The 18,292-nt window shown below is 39.6% G+C and overlaps 1 long non-coding RNA gene across 1 annotated transcript; it reads left to right on the plus strand.

The window, feature by feature from the left end:
• The first annotated feature begins 5,423 nt into the window (after window positions 1-5,423).
• Window positions 5,424-6,318, plus strand: LOC146511698 (uncharacterized). Its single transcript, XR_014876163.1, has 2 exons — window positions 5,424-5,606; window positions 5,701-6,318. It is a non-coding gene; the product is annotated as an uncharacterized LOC146511698 (long non-coding RNA).
• Window positions 6,319-18,292: the final 11,974 nt, after the last annotated feature.

Raw genomic sequence — 18,292 nt, forward strand, 5'->3', positions numbered from 1 at the left:
TAGGGATGGGTATTGATAAGATTTTCACGATTCCGATTCCATTTTCGATTCTGTTTAACGATTCGATTCTTTATCGATTCTCTTATCGATTCTTTTTAAAAAAGGAGAACACTAAGGTCAAATAGCTTAGAACTTTGTTTTATACCTTCTCTTTGAACGAGATAGAAATTTAGGAGTAACATGGAGTAACCAACAGTGACATCTTAAGAGATCCACAGCCCACGGCTTTTCAATGGGGTGTCACAGGGTCCCCAGGAAAAAAATTGTAAATGTAAAATAATAAAATAAATATTCTTCTGTAGCAATAAAACAAGAATATCCAGTAATGTTCCTGCCTACAATTAAACACATTCACTTACCTAAAATCGGGGCATCTGCTGTGGCAAATGGGTGCAAGCCTTTGACCACAAACTTAGTCACTGCTCGGTGACATTCGTCTATCCTGGCCTGAAAGGAGACGCTACCGGTAGACTGCAGCGACAACTGCCAGCATCTGAGCCAGACTCTGTCTGTCTCTCTCATCATGGTCATCTAAATGCACAGTAATGGCAGGTTTTGTAATAAGGCAGATCGCGCTAACATAATATGCACTGTTAGTTGATTATTTACCTGCCGCATTAACGGGAGAGGACGTGCAAACGTTACCGCTGCTGCTGGGTTGAGGTTCACGAGTCCGGAGCGGAATTAAAAACACGACATTCATTTAAGGTCATCGCGTGTTTTGTGAGCAAATGCTTTTGCATATTCGTAGTGTTTCCTCCCTTAAATAACATATCTACTTTGCAAGTATTGCAAGTTGCCCTGTTGTCATCCGTTCTCGTAAAGTATAACCAAACTTTTGAGCGTTTGAGCCGCTTAGGCGCCGTGTTTCCTGCCAGGTAAATGACGCTCCGCAACGTGGTGACGTCATTCGGGGCGACTGGAATCGATAAGGGAATCGTTTGCAAAAATGGCAAACGATTCCAAGGAATTGAAACAGTGGGAACCGGTTCTCAACAAGAACCGGTTTTCGATACCCATCCCTAGCGATGACCCTCAGGATGTTATGATTGTTCTAGAGGGGGTGGAAGTGATGGGTGAGTTGGGCAATGTAGTTTTTGCAGTGACAATGTTGCTTGGTCTGGTCTATTCACTGAACCTGAGCTACCCTCTGGAACTCACCTGATTCAGCCATTCATTGTTGTTAAAAAAATTAGTTTTAACAGGTTAACTTTCTGCTTTGTCCACTACTTTTTTTTCTGTTATGTAACTTGCACTTGCATTTCATGTATTCTTTATACGTTATGTGAAATTTGCTATAAATTCAATAAATTGGAGAAAACAAAAAGATGTGTATGACAAATTTTTATTTACCTTATACCTTATGTAATAGTGCAATGCATGTTATCCAGACTCTAGACTTTGTTAAATGCTCCAAAAAATTACTCTTTAAATTAACTTAAAATAATCATGGAAAGAATTTCCACGTGATTAAATTGCTTTCTATTAGCATTAAAGACTTGTGTTGGAATAACTTAATTTGTATGAGTTGGTTCAACTCAATTAACTTAAGCTGGGACCAAATTTAGTAAATTAGTTGGAAAAGACCTACTGAATTGAGTTGGAACAAAACTCTTTAAGTTGGATCAACACTATTAAAATATATTGGATCAAAATGCAGTAAATACGTTGATTCATCAATCTTTAATTAAGTTGGTCCAACTAGAGTGCATTAAGTTGGAGTAACAGAATTGCATAGTGCTAAAATAAAGCAATTTGATCACGTGGAAATTCTTTCCATGATTTTTTTATGTTCATTTGAAGAGTTATTTTTTTGAGTGCATATTTCACATTACATTTCTAACCCACGGCATTTTTGAACTTCACTGATCTGACAAACACTACAGTGCCTTTCATGCATGGACCTTGCAGCTCAGAGACTGCATTTATAGTAAGAATGCATTTGAATAGTATATGCAGTGCCTCTGATACAACTGCTGGTATGTATAGTTACAACTCATCATTCCAGACTTCCACAGTTAAATCAAATAACGTTAATCTGAAAATAATTGTTAAAACTTGTAATTTTCATTTTAAAATCATTTGCTCCGCATGTATATTATGCTCTGTTTTCTTCTTAAATTATACATTTTAATTTTCTTTTCTCACATCTTTTCACTGGAAAACAAGCTTTATTTTATTATTTTAACATATGGAAATATTTCTAACTGAATCTTGTTGGACTACAGTGACAATACAGGAATTTTAATTCAATTAGCGACATTAGTGCACTACATTATTGATATACCTACCTCTCCACGAGTTATTCTTCTAGTACCACACAGTAGCAACACCACAAATCATGTAACTTAACTAGTAACTAAATAAACTGAGCTCTCAGGGTTGATGGCAGAGAAGTCATGAAATTGAAACTCCCACAGGTTGTTGAGACTCGTTACCCCGGCAACAAAGAAATCAGATCTTTAGAAAGGTGGAAACACCAACAGGTTTGAACCTAAACTTTACCATATAGTTTCTGGTGTCTAAATCTCACCAAATAATGAATGAAAATAAACTGTAGTGTAAAAGTGGGTAATGCCAAAAAAAGTGTTACAAGGATCTGTTCTATGTGGGGCTTTGAAGACCTGTGTTCTTTATTGTTATTGGCAAAAGGATACCACCACCAAGCCCTCCCGCATTATACAAGGACTTCTAAACTTCATTTCACATCTAAGGACACAAATCAATAGGTACAAAACCAGAATCACTAAACAAAATAAACAGATAAATTCATTTGTTCCTGTGTAAAAAAACGCCAACTTACATTTATTGATTTGTGTTTCTGGACACCAATACTCTCTCTCTTTTTTTTTTTTTTGGCCGCCTGTCCCGTTTGGTTTCTTTTGCCGTCAGGCATCCCGGCCTTGCCGTATTGGTCCATTTGAATGACATTTGTTTTTATTGTTTATTTTATTTTTAGTTGTTACATACAGGACAGACATGACTGGGGGAAAGGGAGAAAGAAAGAGAGGGAGGGAAAGAAAAACAATCACCTGGATCACCTGTTGAGAGGAAAAAAAAAGAGAGAAAACAAGCAAAAAAGAGAGCAATATAATAAACATCATCGCGATAATCTATGTGTATAAAACAGTAAATACTAAATATTTAATATTATTGTGCAGCACGTATGATTGACAGCACACAGTGTGCTTTGAGGTAGCAGCCAAAAAGGGTGTGGTTTGTGTTTGTGAGCAACCATGTGTACATCTGTGAGCATGAGCGCGCTCGTATTCAAAAGGTTCCTTCATTTAACAAACTGCCTGAGGGTGTGGGAGCCATAGGTCCGTCCTCCATGAAGCAGGCATGGAGGAGAGCCAGGCTCCAAACATCCAGAGACCCCCAGAGACCAAGGAAGACCAACGGAGGGGCAACTCGTTTTTTTAATGTTAAACTGAGAACCATCACGGAAATGGTGATTTTTATGCATTAGCTTCCATCTGTAGCGAGCTATTCTTGCATTTAAGCCTCTTACTAAGGCGCAAGCTTCACTTTTGACTTGCACACATTCAAAGTGTAACATTGCGTAATTTATCTTGAATTTTCAAGAAACCTTCTCACTTCTTGCTGTCCTGCAAATCATTTAATTCTGCACTCCAAGGATCATGTGAAAAATACCGAGTCAGTGTCTGCTCTAAAGTAAAAAATAATCTTACCTTAAGATTAGGAGCTCTCCATAACAGGCTGCTTATCTGTACCTCGGGGTTGAAGCATTAAAGCTTATTAAGGTAAAACACCTTAACTGAAGTATATTGTGTGTAATGCAGGTGCTAGTTTTTTGCAAAGAGAAATAACTGAAACAATTACAAAATGAGATCTTTTTGGTTTTGTTACACAGAATTTTAATAATTTTTTTTTTGTTTTAAACTGTTATCATAATCCTGATTGAGTCTACTATGAAGTAAATGACACGGCAGTAAAAATGAGCAGCTCTTTCTGTGTAGTAAAACAGTAGGTTATCATCCTCTTATCTCTATTTTTCATTTTAATCTTGTGAGCAATATGGTGCCATTGTGACTTGATGGCTATATTTGTCCCTACTTTAACTGTTCCATCTGTTTGTGCCACAAATATTACATTTAATAACATAACATTAATGTGATATTAAATATTCAAGCCCCCATGTTTATTTGATGGTAGGAACAGAAGCCACCAATTAAAACGAGTTAAATATTTCACACATTGATGTGCGACTTGACCAGGAAACAGTCTCTGACCAACAACAACAGCAACAAGTCATGCATTTAAAATTCAAACACATTTTCACAGCACTCCATTAATCGTGCACCCTCGCACAAATCTGAGCACTCAAAACATAAAATGAATGAATGGTAAAATCAAGTGAATAACAGCCGGGAGGATCAAGAGCATATGCTCAGTCCTGTTTCTTTCTCCCTCACTCTTTCGATGAGCAAATCTTTACTTACAAATCAAGTTCAGCCCCCGCTGAATGGAGAAAAATAGTGTTAGAAAAAAACTTTCAACCACAACTGCAAACAATGTCTTTTATGTTAATTTTCTTATTTTTGGGCATAACATTTTAAACTCAGGGAACAGAAAGTAACACTCAAAGCTCCTGCTTGTTTCTTAAGTGTCTTAAGTGGGGAAGAGCAGCAGAAAGCTACATCAGGTAGCACCTCTGTATTTGTAGAAGTAGCACTCTTGTTTGAGCCTGGACTCCTGGCAATCAATGACTCCAATAGGCTGGATGAAAAGGTGGAACATTAATCAAATGTTTTGTGAGTGGAGTCCTGGATACAGAAAATCTTTTCATAGCACAGTACTTAATTAGTGTGTCAAATGTCCAAACCTTTCTCTTAAAGGATGCACAGCTGTTGTTGATTTCATTTGCAATCTGACAATTTTAATGTTGTTTGAAAGCTTGATTAACTGATGTTAACCACTTTGGGTTTCTGTAAGTAGCAAAGTTAATGTAAGAAAAGAAAAAGAAAAGGATAATGCTCATCTATCATGTTTCTGTAAGACATGGAAATAATTATACTGCAAGTATCCAGTGATTTATGATACGAAGTTGTTGAGAATGGGAAAAGGAAGCTCTAAAGAAGTGTTTAAGTATTTAATTTGACTTCCCTGTAGTCAGGAACATTGAAAGAAACAGTAAAATTGCTAAAATTGATCCAGTGGATAAAACTCTGTGGTAAAATAATTGTTTCCTGACCTGGAAATTATGTCAATTTCCTGAAAATGTGGCTATTTTGAGAATCCATGCGGTGTAATGGGATATTTTTTCTTTTTATGAATGACCATAGAGCAACAAAAACACACTGGTGCTTGAATCCACTTTTGAAAGACTTTTTGTTGTGCATGTGTCAGATACATGAGAGACATGAGAACTGTAAAGCATGAATCTAAAGTGTGAAACTGTTAGGAGGTGGTGGGTAGGTGTATTGTTGTTTTTTGGGTTTTGTTTCCCTTCTTGGCACAGGTATGCGGGGCGGGGCTTGATGGCATTCCGGCACACCTGCGGCGCATCGGACGTCATCAGTGAGCGCTTTTATGGAGCTGAATCTCGGACGTCTGGTGTCGGAGTATTGTCGTTTTCATAAGTGGTAACGTGTTGGTGCAAGCTGAATCTGTTGATTCCACGCGATTGAGCTGCATTGTTTTAGGATCCATCACCTGCCTGCTTCTCCTTTGTTATAGCCTGTCCCGCTGCCTGCTCGCCTGCCTAGTTTTCTGTGTGTGGGCTTCTGTGGATCCGTGACGGAGAATTACTTCGTACCAGGCTGTGACCACCGCTACAGCTGTATGTCGGTGTTGCAAGTAAGCTCTCCAACTCTCCTCGTCCACTTTTAGTTTAACTCTCGGCTATCGACGTACTCTGTAACTTTGTTTGTCCCTCGCTTTTAGGTAATTCCGGTGCGTCATTGGTCCGCCCGCATACCTCGGCTCCGTCTCATCCTTTCAGCGCTGCTCTCCGTGCACATTTTTATCTGTCACTGTATATAGCCCCTTCCCTTGTAAATATTCCCTCATCTGTGTATATAAATCTGCATCACTACTATCCTGTGCTCGTGTGTGTTTCTGCCACTAAATCCATCCGGGTAAAGTCCCCTTAACAGAAACCATTTTCACATTTGGCATGAATTAACTCCAGTAATCATCAGGTTTCGTCAACAGTAAAGATCTAAAGGACACGTGACTAAATGTATGACGATATTTGAACCTGTACGTCTCCAACAAGTCTTTTTTTTATTGCCTCCCACTCAGTAAAGTCAGTAACAAAGCTTCACCCCACCTCCGTATAACTGAAGGACAGCTTAACAGAGCTGAGACGTCTGAGAAATGTCTGCAACCAAAACAAAACTGGTAAAAATGTCACTCAGGCATTTTTCTCATGTATATGATGTACCACCATGTTCTTACGAGTTTAGGGTTAACAGTTTTGTTTTCCTGACATTTACAAGTAGAAAGGTTAAGAACATCCATTAGCTGCACTGAATCTCCACTACTATCATTATTGCCCATTTAAGACACTTTAAATCTCTTTACTCTCTACTTCTAAATCTCTCTACTTCTCTTGTTAAAGTATAGCAGATTTCTCCCTGTTCTTTATTGAATTCACTTATGTTTATTTGTATTGTTTTTTGCATATTAAATTAAGGAGATCTAATTAGCCAATCATATGAGAGCATGTGGAATTCAAAGAAAACCTCACAATGGAGAAGAAATGTGATTTGAGGGACTTTGAACAAGGAATAAAACTATTTTGGCAAGTTTCTGATAAGCAGTCAAGCCTTGTGCACATGATTTTCATACAAATTAAGGTGGAAATAATACCAATTTGTGCTTGTTTACGTCTCGTTAAGAAGGGGGACTTTCCATTGAGCTGAGTGCTGGGGTTACTGGACCTGAAAGAAATATATTTTACTTAACAGCTTGTGACTGACTGCTGGAGAGAATTGAAATGTGCTCTGCTCCAAGCCTGATAAAGCACTCAATGATTTTGCAGTCTGAGTATTCATAAGTGTATGAATAAGTGACTGTGTTGGACAGTTTTGGAGGAGTAAAACTGTTAAAAACATTAGTAATACTTTCCTGATTTTATATTTATTATTATTTTTTTTTACTATAGGAAATTTACATAATATAAAGACTGATTGTTGTTGATGTTCAAGGTCATTTTTAGGAATCTGTGCGTTTCAACCCAAAGTATGACCCCAAAACAAAAAGCAAATGAAGGTGCAAAAACAAAACTCCCACAAACAAAACATTTTATTAATGTCTTACTGAAAAAATATATAATAAAGAAAAAGCTTCTAGCCTCCATTGTTAATTTGACAGGAACATACCCTTCAAAATACTGGCCCCATACATACTTTCTTCTTTGGCTCTCGGAGGAGGCGGACGCACTTTTTTTCCTCTCCCTTATCTTCCCTGCTTATGTCCTTGTCTAGTCTCGTGGTTTTTTTGTATTTTCCCTGGAACACTCTCTCACAGTCTGTTCTATAAAACCTAAAAGAGGAATTATGGATTGGATCAACTGGTCCCTAAATGCAATTGACACCCCTTTCTCAACGAGAAGTTTGGGCTTGGGTGGAAGATATCTACCTATTCGGAACCATGGTAACAGGGTTCTGGCGGATCGGAGCTGGCTTGGCCCTGACTTATCGAAGAATTAAGAAAGTGGAACCGGCTGTTCAAACCCCCACAAGGCTGCCCGCTGGGATTGGAACGATGGGAGAGGCGTGAGTTTCTCAAAATGGGCTCATTGAGTGCAGCACGGATAAGATCTTGGAGAGGCTACGGCTGCTGTGAATACTCAGAATAAGATCTCTGACTGCAGACTGGATACATCTCGGAAGGGCTAGCCCGGAATAACATCTCTGGGCGCAAAATTGGATGACATCTTGGGGAGGCACACTGCCGTGAGTTCTCAGAAATCGGCTCCTTGAGCACAAGAAATGACAACATCACAGAACGCAAGTATGGCGAAGCTCGTGGCTCTCCAACGGGAGATTGAGAGACCAGTGTTGGACTGTAGAACTGCTTTGTAATTCATATGCGCTGTTCGCACTAAAGTAAAAAAAATAACATCACTTCATGCGGATACCCTCTCGGCGCCAGCTACAAGGCCGGAGTTGAACAAAACACCCTGATAACGACTGTGTTTAGTCTGTTCCTTCCCATGCAAGGCCACCTGGGTTGGCTGGAAGACTGTTTACTTAGCCTGGCAGGGCGAAGGACACTGTCTCAGCTGAACTATGGACATGCACACACATACATATACTGATACTGATAAGCACTCACTGACGCATCACCCTCCTTACCCTGGATCCAACGCCACCTCCAACGCTTACCTCCCCTCTGATGTGGACATCGGGTCAGTTGGAGGCGCAGTCGAAAGATTGCAGCGGTCCCAGATCAGATGTACACACTGGAACTCTTTCCCTTGCTGTCTGTGTTTATTGTGCTATGGTGTGTTGATATCTGTGCATTCCTGTATTATCCTTCTGTGTTACACATTTCGATGATTTTTTTTCCTCGCTACCTAGCCTGACCTGTCTCCCCAATGTGATGTTTGTGTATTGTATGTACGGTCGGCAAGGTCTGTCATCTCGGTTGTGGGCAAAAGACCTGCAACTGACAAATAAAGGCCATCTCATCTCATCTCATCTCATCTCATCGGCGAGAGGAGCTAATCTTGAGACAACAGACAACTCTGGCAAAATTCAAAAGATGGATGCAAACAGGTACGAAGCTTTATGACAGTACACTGTTTGAGATAAAAGGAAAAGGATCACTTTGCTTCCACTTTTGTATGTTTTGATAGAATTTTTTCTCAAATGTCACTGAACAAGCACCGTTTACCTTGGTATGCCACTGCATAAAAGCATTCAGTGACCTCCCTGATCGATGGCGACACTGTCATTCTGGAAGAGACCACCTGACTCAAGATAGAAATGTTTAATCAGATGATGAGAAATTACTGAGAGAAAGAATCAGCTGTAACCATTACTCGAGCCCAAAGGAGTCCAGTTTGCTTTTTCTTCGGATAAGCAAATTAACCTGCCTGAAACTCTTTGGCAAGAGTTTAACCATATTTGGTCTGTCAGCTCAAGCAGGATGGGTAATGCTTCCTGTCAGATTGTTGCTGCTAAATAAATCTGAAATCACAAACAGGACCGTGCAGGTAGAACAAATTCATGCCATAAAGGGAATGTTTATTTTGAGGCAAACCGGAATTGTGTTCTTGATAAGTAATAAGCTCTCCACTGAAAAGTACAAATTCCTACTAAACAAAACGAAAAAACCCCCATTGGCCTGCTGTGTGACTAATCAGAAAAATATAGAGGTCTGAAAGACACATAAGCAAAAATGGGAAAAACATCATTTAAAAGTAACAAACACCCTTTGATTCTTTGTTCCATTTCTACGGACCACATAGTCTAACATCATTTCTTTAAAGTCTTTTTTTCTTCAGAAAATACCAGTTAATAAAGGCTGATATTTACTCTGAGACAGCAATAAATCACGATCAACCTTAGCTGAAGGTTAAAAGACAGTGGAGCTGCAAAACAGCACAGTTTGAACTATTAAATTCTTTCGAGTTCTCTTTTATTAAACTGGGTATAAACCACGCATCCAGCAGGAGCAGAAGAAAACTAGTAGATATCAAAAAATACACTATCCTCAGTTCACAGAGGTTAAGCACTTGTATAAATCCCGCGACAATGATATCCTGAAGTAAAACACATATCTTGTTTTGCATTGTATTCCTGGTTCACTCACACTTATCGCAAGTCATTTTTATTGACTTCAGCTCAGCTTTTTCGGGAAATTTCAGTTTACTTCAATTCATTAAATTATCCTAGAGTGCAATTTTATCAACAATGTGCCGGGTGCATTAGGAATTGTAATTGTAAACAGTTCAGGCTGCTTATCCTGTTATTTTCTCGCGAACACCATCAAAAATAATTTACTCTCTTCACCCATCGGACAAAAATGCACACATTGATTAGTGTTTTCTGTCAAATCGCATTACATGATGCATTTAGATAAGTGGTTAATGCGATTTGACAATCAAAATGCCCATAATGTGTGAGTGAAATAAGTGAAAACAATCCTCATAAACATGGCTGAGACAGCCAGTTATAGTAAACCAGGAAATATTTATCATTAGATGTATATTATTGCTGTCATAGGGAAATTCATTTAACCCTTTAAGTATTAGGAGCAGCAGGCAGCCACCGTGATGAATCTATGGACCAACTTCAACTCAGTAACAGGAGAATTAACCCAGTGTGTTTTAATGGCATCTGGAAAAGTGCACATTGTGGGTAAGGAATGAGTTGCTGCCCCAAATGGTGGAGTTTGAATGTCTCTGGGTCTTGTTCACAAGTGAGGGATGAAGGGAGCAGGAAACTGACACGTGGATTCATGATCTGCTTGTCTGCTTGTCTTAGAGAAAAGGCCTTTAGACATCGCGAAAGAGCTTCATCGTCCAGGAGGGACTCGGTAGGCTCAGTCCTCAACATCAAAACAAACCACTTGAGTTAACTCGAGCACCTGACCCCGGGACAGATTTGTCACGGCCAAGTTACTGATGTGCAAAGGCTGGACTACAAAAGTAGACTCACGTGGCTTTTCAGTTTTGGATGACACTTTATTGAACAGAGGGATTACTAAGGTGAAGGTGCAGCTGAGAGAAAGAACAGGAGCCACTGCAAGAGAGGGAGGTGTTGTTCACGGAGCTCAGGTAGAAGGAGTGTGTGATCGCACTAGTAAGAGATGGCGGTTTGCTTAATGTGTGCAGTGAATGAGAAATGAAATGATTGGAACAGGATGTCCAATTTTTTCTTTCTTCTTCTAGAGCAGAGATATGGTGGGAGGGCAGGCAGGTGAGATTCCTGACTTACTCCAAGAGGCTGAGGACATGGAAAATGTAGGGAAATGTAAAACACCAGGAAAGACAGCTGAAACTAATCAGGCAAAACAAGACAAGAGAAGCAAAACTATGGAGGAGACTTAACTAGACACGAGGAATAGAGGGAAGGCAGGTTAGCTGAAGTTTAGAGAATAAACTAAATCTAATAACTACAATCATGGATTACAAAAGGAGGTGTAACTAAAACTAAGAAAACCTGAGGATCACAGAAAATACAACAAGATCTAAAAATTACAATGACATGAATGATCAACAAGCTGCAGAAAAAATACAATAATAACAACAACTAAAACGTCAGACTCAAAAAAGCCGGGTCAAAGACCCAGGATCATGCCAGGCTTCCAACAATTAAATGAACACCATCGAGTAAAACTGAAAATGTGTGCTCTGCCAACAAAATGTAAAACAAAAAACAAGTGCTTCCTAATTCATTGCCTGAAGACTGGATGCATGTGCCAAACACAGCTGCTTGACATTTCCTGGAAACAGTCTTTTAAAAGGCAAATGTGCAGAAAAACTGAAATATATCTGGCACAGGAAAAGGTGACGAGTCTGTCCAGTGCAAGTGTTGCAGGGCTGTGTGTGTTTCCATCCAGCTCATAAGACACATTGAAATCACCATTACATTTTGCCAAAGTCTGCATCCTGTAAACACAGTGAGTGAAAATGATCAACTTATTGAAATGAAGACCTCGAGGGCCGGTGTCCTTGATCCAACACAGCTGATTGGGTGTGGTGGCCCAGGGAGTTCCTCACCCCTGCACTACAAGAAGACAAGCCATTATTGTTGTTGACGTAATCAACTAGAGAAATAGCTTCACCCTAAGCCTTTAATAGCTTTTAAAACTCAGTTTGTTCAGAATAAAGAACCTTTAAATATATTCTGTGCCTTGTCCTGAGCTCATTTGGCCAGACAGCAAGCACAAAGGTCATAGGGGAGAGAATTTGAATTATTTGCTTCGAGCTTCACATCATCAAGTGCAATGAGTGGAGTGAAAGCCTTAATATTTTTCTTCTAAGAGATGCACTTAGGCCAAGTTTAAAAATAATGTACAAAAATTGTAAGTGGATAATCATGACTAGTAATTGTGATCTCAGTGCTGATTGAAATAATTGTGATAATCATTCTAGTTATAATTGTGCAGGCCTAGTTTAGAGTTAGTTCCACTTGGTGCTGAATGTCACGTGTTATAATTTTATATAATTTTCCAAATGATAAGAGGACAGTGAACAAAATCTCTTACACGGAGTAGACAGCATATGTTAGCTAAGCTTTCTATTGTTGTTCCTTCCTTAAGACAAACAAAGTCATGAATGGATATTAAGCTGAACACTCTTAAAACTGTAGAGATGACAGTGGACTTCAGGAGACATCCCTCAACTCTGCTCCCCCTCACCATATCAGACAGCCCTGTGTCGACTGTGAAGACCTTCAAGTTCCTGGTACCACCATCTCCCAGGACCTGAAGTGGGCGACCAACATCAACTCCATCCTCAAAAAGACCCAGCAGAGGATGTACTTCCTGAGACAACTGGGGAAGTACAGTCTCCCACAGGAGCTGCTGATCCAGTTCTACACTGCGGTCATTGAGTCTGTCCTGTGCTCCTCCATCACAGTCTGGTATGGTGCAGCCACTAAACAGGACAGGAGCAGACTGCAGCGGACTGTAAGGGCAGCAGAAAGGATCATCGGCGCCCCCCTGCCCTCCGTCCAGGATCTGTACCTCTCAAGAACCAGGAAACGGGCAGGGAAAATCATCACAGACCCCTCACACCCTGGACACAGACTACGGTACAGAAGCCTGCAGACCAGGACCACCCGACACAGGAACAGTTTCTTTCCCCTCGCCATCTCCCTTCTTAACAGTTGACCTGTCACACTGCTCCCACTGCCAGACTGCAACTGCATCTTATGTGCATTCTGTAGTATTCATTCCACCTCATTTCATTTCTGTATTTTATGTATATAAGTTTAGATTAGTTATAGTTGGTTTACACAGCGTTGTGTATGTATGTGTATGTATGTGTAATGTGTGTATATGTGATTTACATTGCTGTGCTTGAGAGCCACCATCTACCGGAACCAAATTCCCTGTATGTGTCTGCGCATATACTTGGCCAATAAACACGATTCTGATTCTGATTCTGATTCTGAAAATAATTTATTCAAGTCACTGAACATCACAATGTTTGTAGCTTTTTTTGTTGTTTTAGATTCAGATGAACTAACAAATGAAAGAACTTTAGAACAGAGCACAGACAGAGAGCAGGCACGGAGTGCTAATGTGGTATTGAATCTCTGAAATGGTGAGTTACAATGCAAACATGTGAGTGAACATCTTCACGAACGAGTGACTCACCGCTAAAGCAGTGTTGACGCACACTGTCCACTGACAATTTATTTAAATAATAATTTTATAATTTAGGAATATTTTTGCCTTTACTTTCTTTTGTCCTTGATTTCATGACTCTCACCGGCTTTTACAAAACACAAATTCTAAAGGAGCCAGTATTTTTGGTGCAAGGGCATTTATTCAACATCTGCCTGTTTTCCTTTAGTATTTGCCAGTTTACTCCTATTCATTCAGCAAATCCTCAATGAATAACTGAATTGGCCAGAAACATTAAATGGAAGCTGTGTCCACAGGCCCATACAAATTGCACTTGGGGTGAAAATGGTAAATGGTTTGTATTTGTATAGCGCTTTACTTGGTTCTAAGGATCCCAAAGCGCTTTACACTATACACAATCATCCACACGTTCACACACGTGTGATGGCAAGCTACATTGTAGCCACAGCCACCCTGGGGCGCACTGATAGAGGCGAGGCTGCCGGACACTGGCGCCACCGGGCCCTCTGACCAGCACCAGTAGGCAACAGGTGAAGTGTCTTGCCCAAGGACACAACGACCTCGAACCGGCAACCTTCCGATTATAAGACGAACTGCCAACTCTTGAGCCACAATCACAGAAAGAAAATGGCTTGTCAAAGTTATACACACACCTGACAGCTTGTGCAGGAAGCTTAAAAGTAATGAGAAACCAAAACCTTATGCCAAATGTGTCATTAACAATATTGCTTGCCTCCAGTCAACCCGTAGTGTGGAGTTTTGAAATTCATTGCAAGCTGAGACCCTTTATTTCCCATTATGAAGAAATCACAAGCTAAGACAAAGTGTTTTCAGCTGTTTATTTCTTCAAACACAGCTTAAAGTAGTAGGAAAAGATGCATATGCAATGGGTATGTGAGGATTGTCAAGAAAAGTTGAAAACCCTGAAAGAGCTTCACAAAGAGTGGAGGCCAGTGTCAGTGTCAGCGTGCACAGATGCCCTAAAGATAACTGTCGCAGTCTTATTATAAAGGCAGTCGTCAACCACAGACACCAGAAGAACTGAAACGTGCTCAGCTTTTTTTGCTTTTCATTTAGGAGTCAAGGTCCCAGAGTCTGGACGAAGAGTGTAGAGCGACAGAACTGCACTAACCAACCCCAAATACTGAGTGTATGAAAGCACATGAGACAGCACACGTGAAAGCACAACACAACAACGACGCGACACAGAAGACACGATAGACTCGGACAGAAAATGGGGATGACACAGGGATAACAAAACAAGGGCTGGGAGTAATATTAACTTGAAATGAAAACCAAGGACTAAACTACATGACAAAACGAACCCTTTACAAAGTAATCAGAAAAACTTCACAAACTCAAAATGCTGGGTCGAATGACCCAGAACCATGACGGAGGGCAGAAATACCCACAAATGGTGGCTCACTTACCATCTTTTATGGAGCTGTTGGTGTTTTCTCTCAATTAACATCATCTAACGAGTACATCGAAGTTGTCATAATGTGATAAAAGTACTGAACTTCAGTGCGCTTGCTGTATGGAGCTCTGTTTGCTAATGGAGTCTGAGGTTCTGCTGAAAGGCCTGGAAAGTGACTGTTTAACGAGGTCAAGATATAACAGCCACACGATACATGAAAACAAACTCTCATTTACAATTTAAAGCAGACTACACTCATAAGTTAATTTGCACTATAAAGGCACTATCACTTTATTCATAAATATGTAACCAACACTCATGTGACTTAGGACCTCAAGGGCAAGTAGCACTCAAAGTGTATAAAAGCTTTTGCTGTCACTAACAGGTGACGGAAACAGTAAATGTGCTGAATTTAGCCCCTTTTTCTGATTAATTATCCACACAACATTCAGTACTTAATGTGGGTCTTACAGTCAGGAAGCCCTTCACTTAGCACTCACACAAACACATTACGAAGAAGACCAAGTCTCTGAGTTTTGGTTAGAAAGCAAAGAATAAAAACCACTATGCTTGTTAATGAATGAGTAAGGCAGTTTGTCAAAAAGAGTGGGTTATCCAACTGTGGCCAAATGTATGGATAATTCGTGCTGCTAAAAGGCTGTGCTACTTTTATTATCACACAGCTTGCTCAATCTACGAGCTGGGGGGAGTTTTTACGCAACATTTTTACCTTAAATTCAAAAATTACAAGGTAGGAGAAGGTTTCTTTTTGCTATTATGGCAAAGAAATTGCCCATCTTGCACATGCTCATTATTGTCAAAATTGGGAACTTGCTGAAAAATTAGCCCATGAACTCATTACTTCTAAGCTTATTGTAACTATAATATGTCACAATAGCTCTGAAAAACCATGTGAGAAACAGCAAAACATCTTTTCCCCATGTTAGCTTCTCTTTAAAGATTCCCAGTCAAAATACAATGTAGCATTTAATATAATTCCCATCAAATAAAAGTCCTGAATGATCCTCTTTCATGGTCATGTACTTTTGGCCTGACAGATTCAGTGCTTCCTGTTTAACCTCTCAAACTCTTATTCATTCTAGTAATTTGGATATGCTAAGGTGCAAAGCTAAAATATTAAAAATACTATGTGTCAGTGTCCAGAATCACATATTGTTGGAGTTGGTTATTAAAACATTGCAGTCTTGCTAATTGGAGTAGTTCATATTATGTTTTAAAAATTGTATAGCGTAATATAATACTGTGAATTGATATGTCTGGATGTTCCTTATTAAAATTGTTTATGCTTTAAAAAAGATTTCAGAAAAATTCAGGCTCATTCAAAGCAGGAGAAAGAACTGCACTGCTTTTCATCTCTTTTTTCAGAGTAAATTAATGACTGTTAGTAAGAGTTCAAAGAAAGGCATGCAGTTTCTTTGTCTCACTGTCAACAACAAAGATCACTCCTCAGTCTCCTGACTGAAGTCATCAGTATATAACCGCCTCCCTCCCCCCGAGAGACAGGAACATATCGACCCTCCCGACTGATCGACAGCACTCAGAGAAAGCAGTGTGGACACTTGGCACAGCAGGGTTTCATGGGGCTTGTTGCATCAAAGCTCCCAAAAATAGGACACTTCATCACATCACAGCTCATCCGATAACCTTGCAATGCCCGCACACGCAATCGCCCGAACCTAAAGCTACCGAGAAATGCAGGAAACTGCACACATATAGTATTAAACACCAAACTTAATGTCAAATGGAAAAAAAGGATTAATCTTTGCACCTTTTGACACCAGTTGTTATACATAAAAATGCACCTGTATGCAGTGGATGAATTCATAAACTGCAGGTTAAAGGTCTACTTAGGAGGAAGACACGGGAGTCAGTCAAAATCTCTCATGTCTGGATTTCTTCCCTTTAAATAAACAGGTCTAATTCTAATTTAACACGGTGTTCATCAGTGAGAGTCATGCAGTCAGTAGACCTGTGCACCAGTGTTTGAAATGGCAACGCTAACAAACCGTGGCGGTGTGCACAATGAGCTGAAAACACACAGAACAACAGGACGCTATGTACTACAGCATGTTTTCGGCTTTAATGGAACTGTAATTTACAAAATAATCATCATCATATTGTGGTAAACACACAAACTCATTGTTTTCTGAGGTCCTATATCATTCAATTTGAATAGACTTCGAATTCGCCCCCTGCTGGCCATTTTAAGAATATATATTTAAAACAAGAATGAATTTGCATTTAGAGGGTGCATGTAGAGGCAGTGTTAACAGAGAACAGTTTGGGATTTTATAAAGAAACAAAACAAAAAAACACAACCAAAATAAAAAAAAAAAAAGAAATGTATAGACCACACAACAAACTTCAGCAAAAACAACCTAATTAATATCATGAGATACACATAATTACAACCATACATGAGCATTAGGTTCTTGGGAAATGTATTCACAGTTAGAAAAGTGCAACTATATGTCTTTGATGGCATTGTGAACTAAACAGGACAGACATTTCCTTGTTGAAGTCACTTCTCGCGGGGACAGTTGGCATCACTGATTCTAAGACTGTGAGAATGTCCTCAGAACATTTCTATTTGTTTTGCCATTTTTAATAAACTCGTGTTTTAATGTTTTCCAACTCGATGAATGCTCTCTTTATATTTCTATTGAGACATTTAAGAGTACTTTCTAAAGTTTGACTTACACAAGCCACTTTGATCCAAAATTAGTGTTGTCTTCAGCCACGATTCATTCACTTGTGGAAGGACAAGCATGTCTGTAAAATTCAGCTAGGGAGACAGTGACCTTTCTAGATTAGTCTAAACCCTGGGGTGCATCCATAACAGTGACACTGCACAGAGAGTACATCCATATTTTACTTTGTTGTTGTGTCAGACCAGTAACTCCATACTGTGTCATGTCGGATGGCTGACATTTTGAAATGAACTCTGCTGCATTCAGATTTGAAGAGGTGGTCTTTATCTTCCTCAGTCAAAGCAAATTTAGTATGCTGTTGTTATTTTACCAGGAACACACAATCTTATTTTTGGTGATCGGTTTTAAAGTCCAGTGGACAGAATGGTATATTGAGTGAACCATGAGGCTACAAGTGAAGTCTGAGAATCACCAGACAAACAATTTATCCTACAAGAAACATAAATATCGATAAGTCTAGGCATGAGGGATTCTAAATTGGTATTTGGTGTAGATGTGAGTGTTAATGGTGTGTCTCTGTTGAGCTTTCCCCAAGTCTTAGGTGTGATAGGTGCCTTTTCTTGATGGAGGAGTGACAACAAGAAATAATAAGAAAGATATTAATACTGGGAACCTTTTTTCATTGTGAGGGTGATCTCACTGACTGTCCTGCCATGCTCTCACTGGGTGTGACTTTTAATTTACAAAGAAGCCTACGTACAAATCGTGCGTTCATGTTTTCTGACACCGACATTACTAGAATTCCTCAATGGGTACATCTAATGGGGAACGTCCTTCAGTGTTTCCGTCATTCTGTGTTTAAAAAGAAGCCTACGTACAAATTGTGAGTTCGTGTTTTGGGGTGGCT

This window comes from Neolamprologus multifasciatus, chromosome 9, assembly GCF_963576455.1.
Source record: "Neolamprologus multifasciatus chromosome 9, fNeoMul1.2, whole genome shotgun sequence".
Classification (NCBI taxonomy): domain Eukaryota; kingdom Metazoa; phylum Chordata; class Actinopteri; order Cichliformes; family Cichlidae; genus Neolamprologus; species Neolamprologus multifasciatus.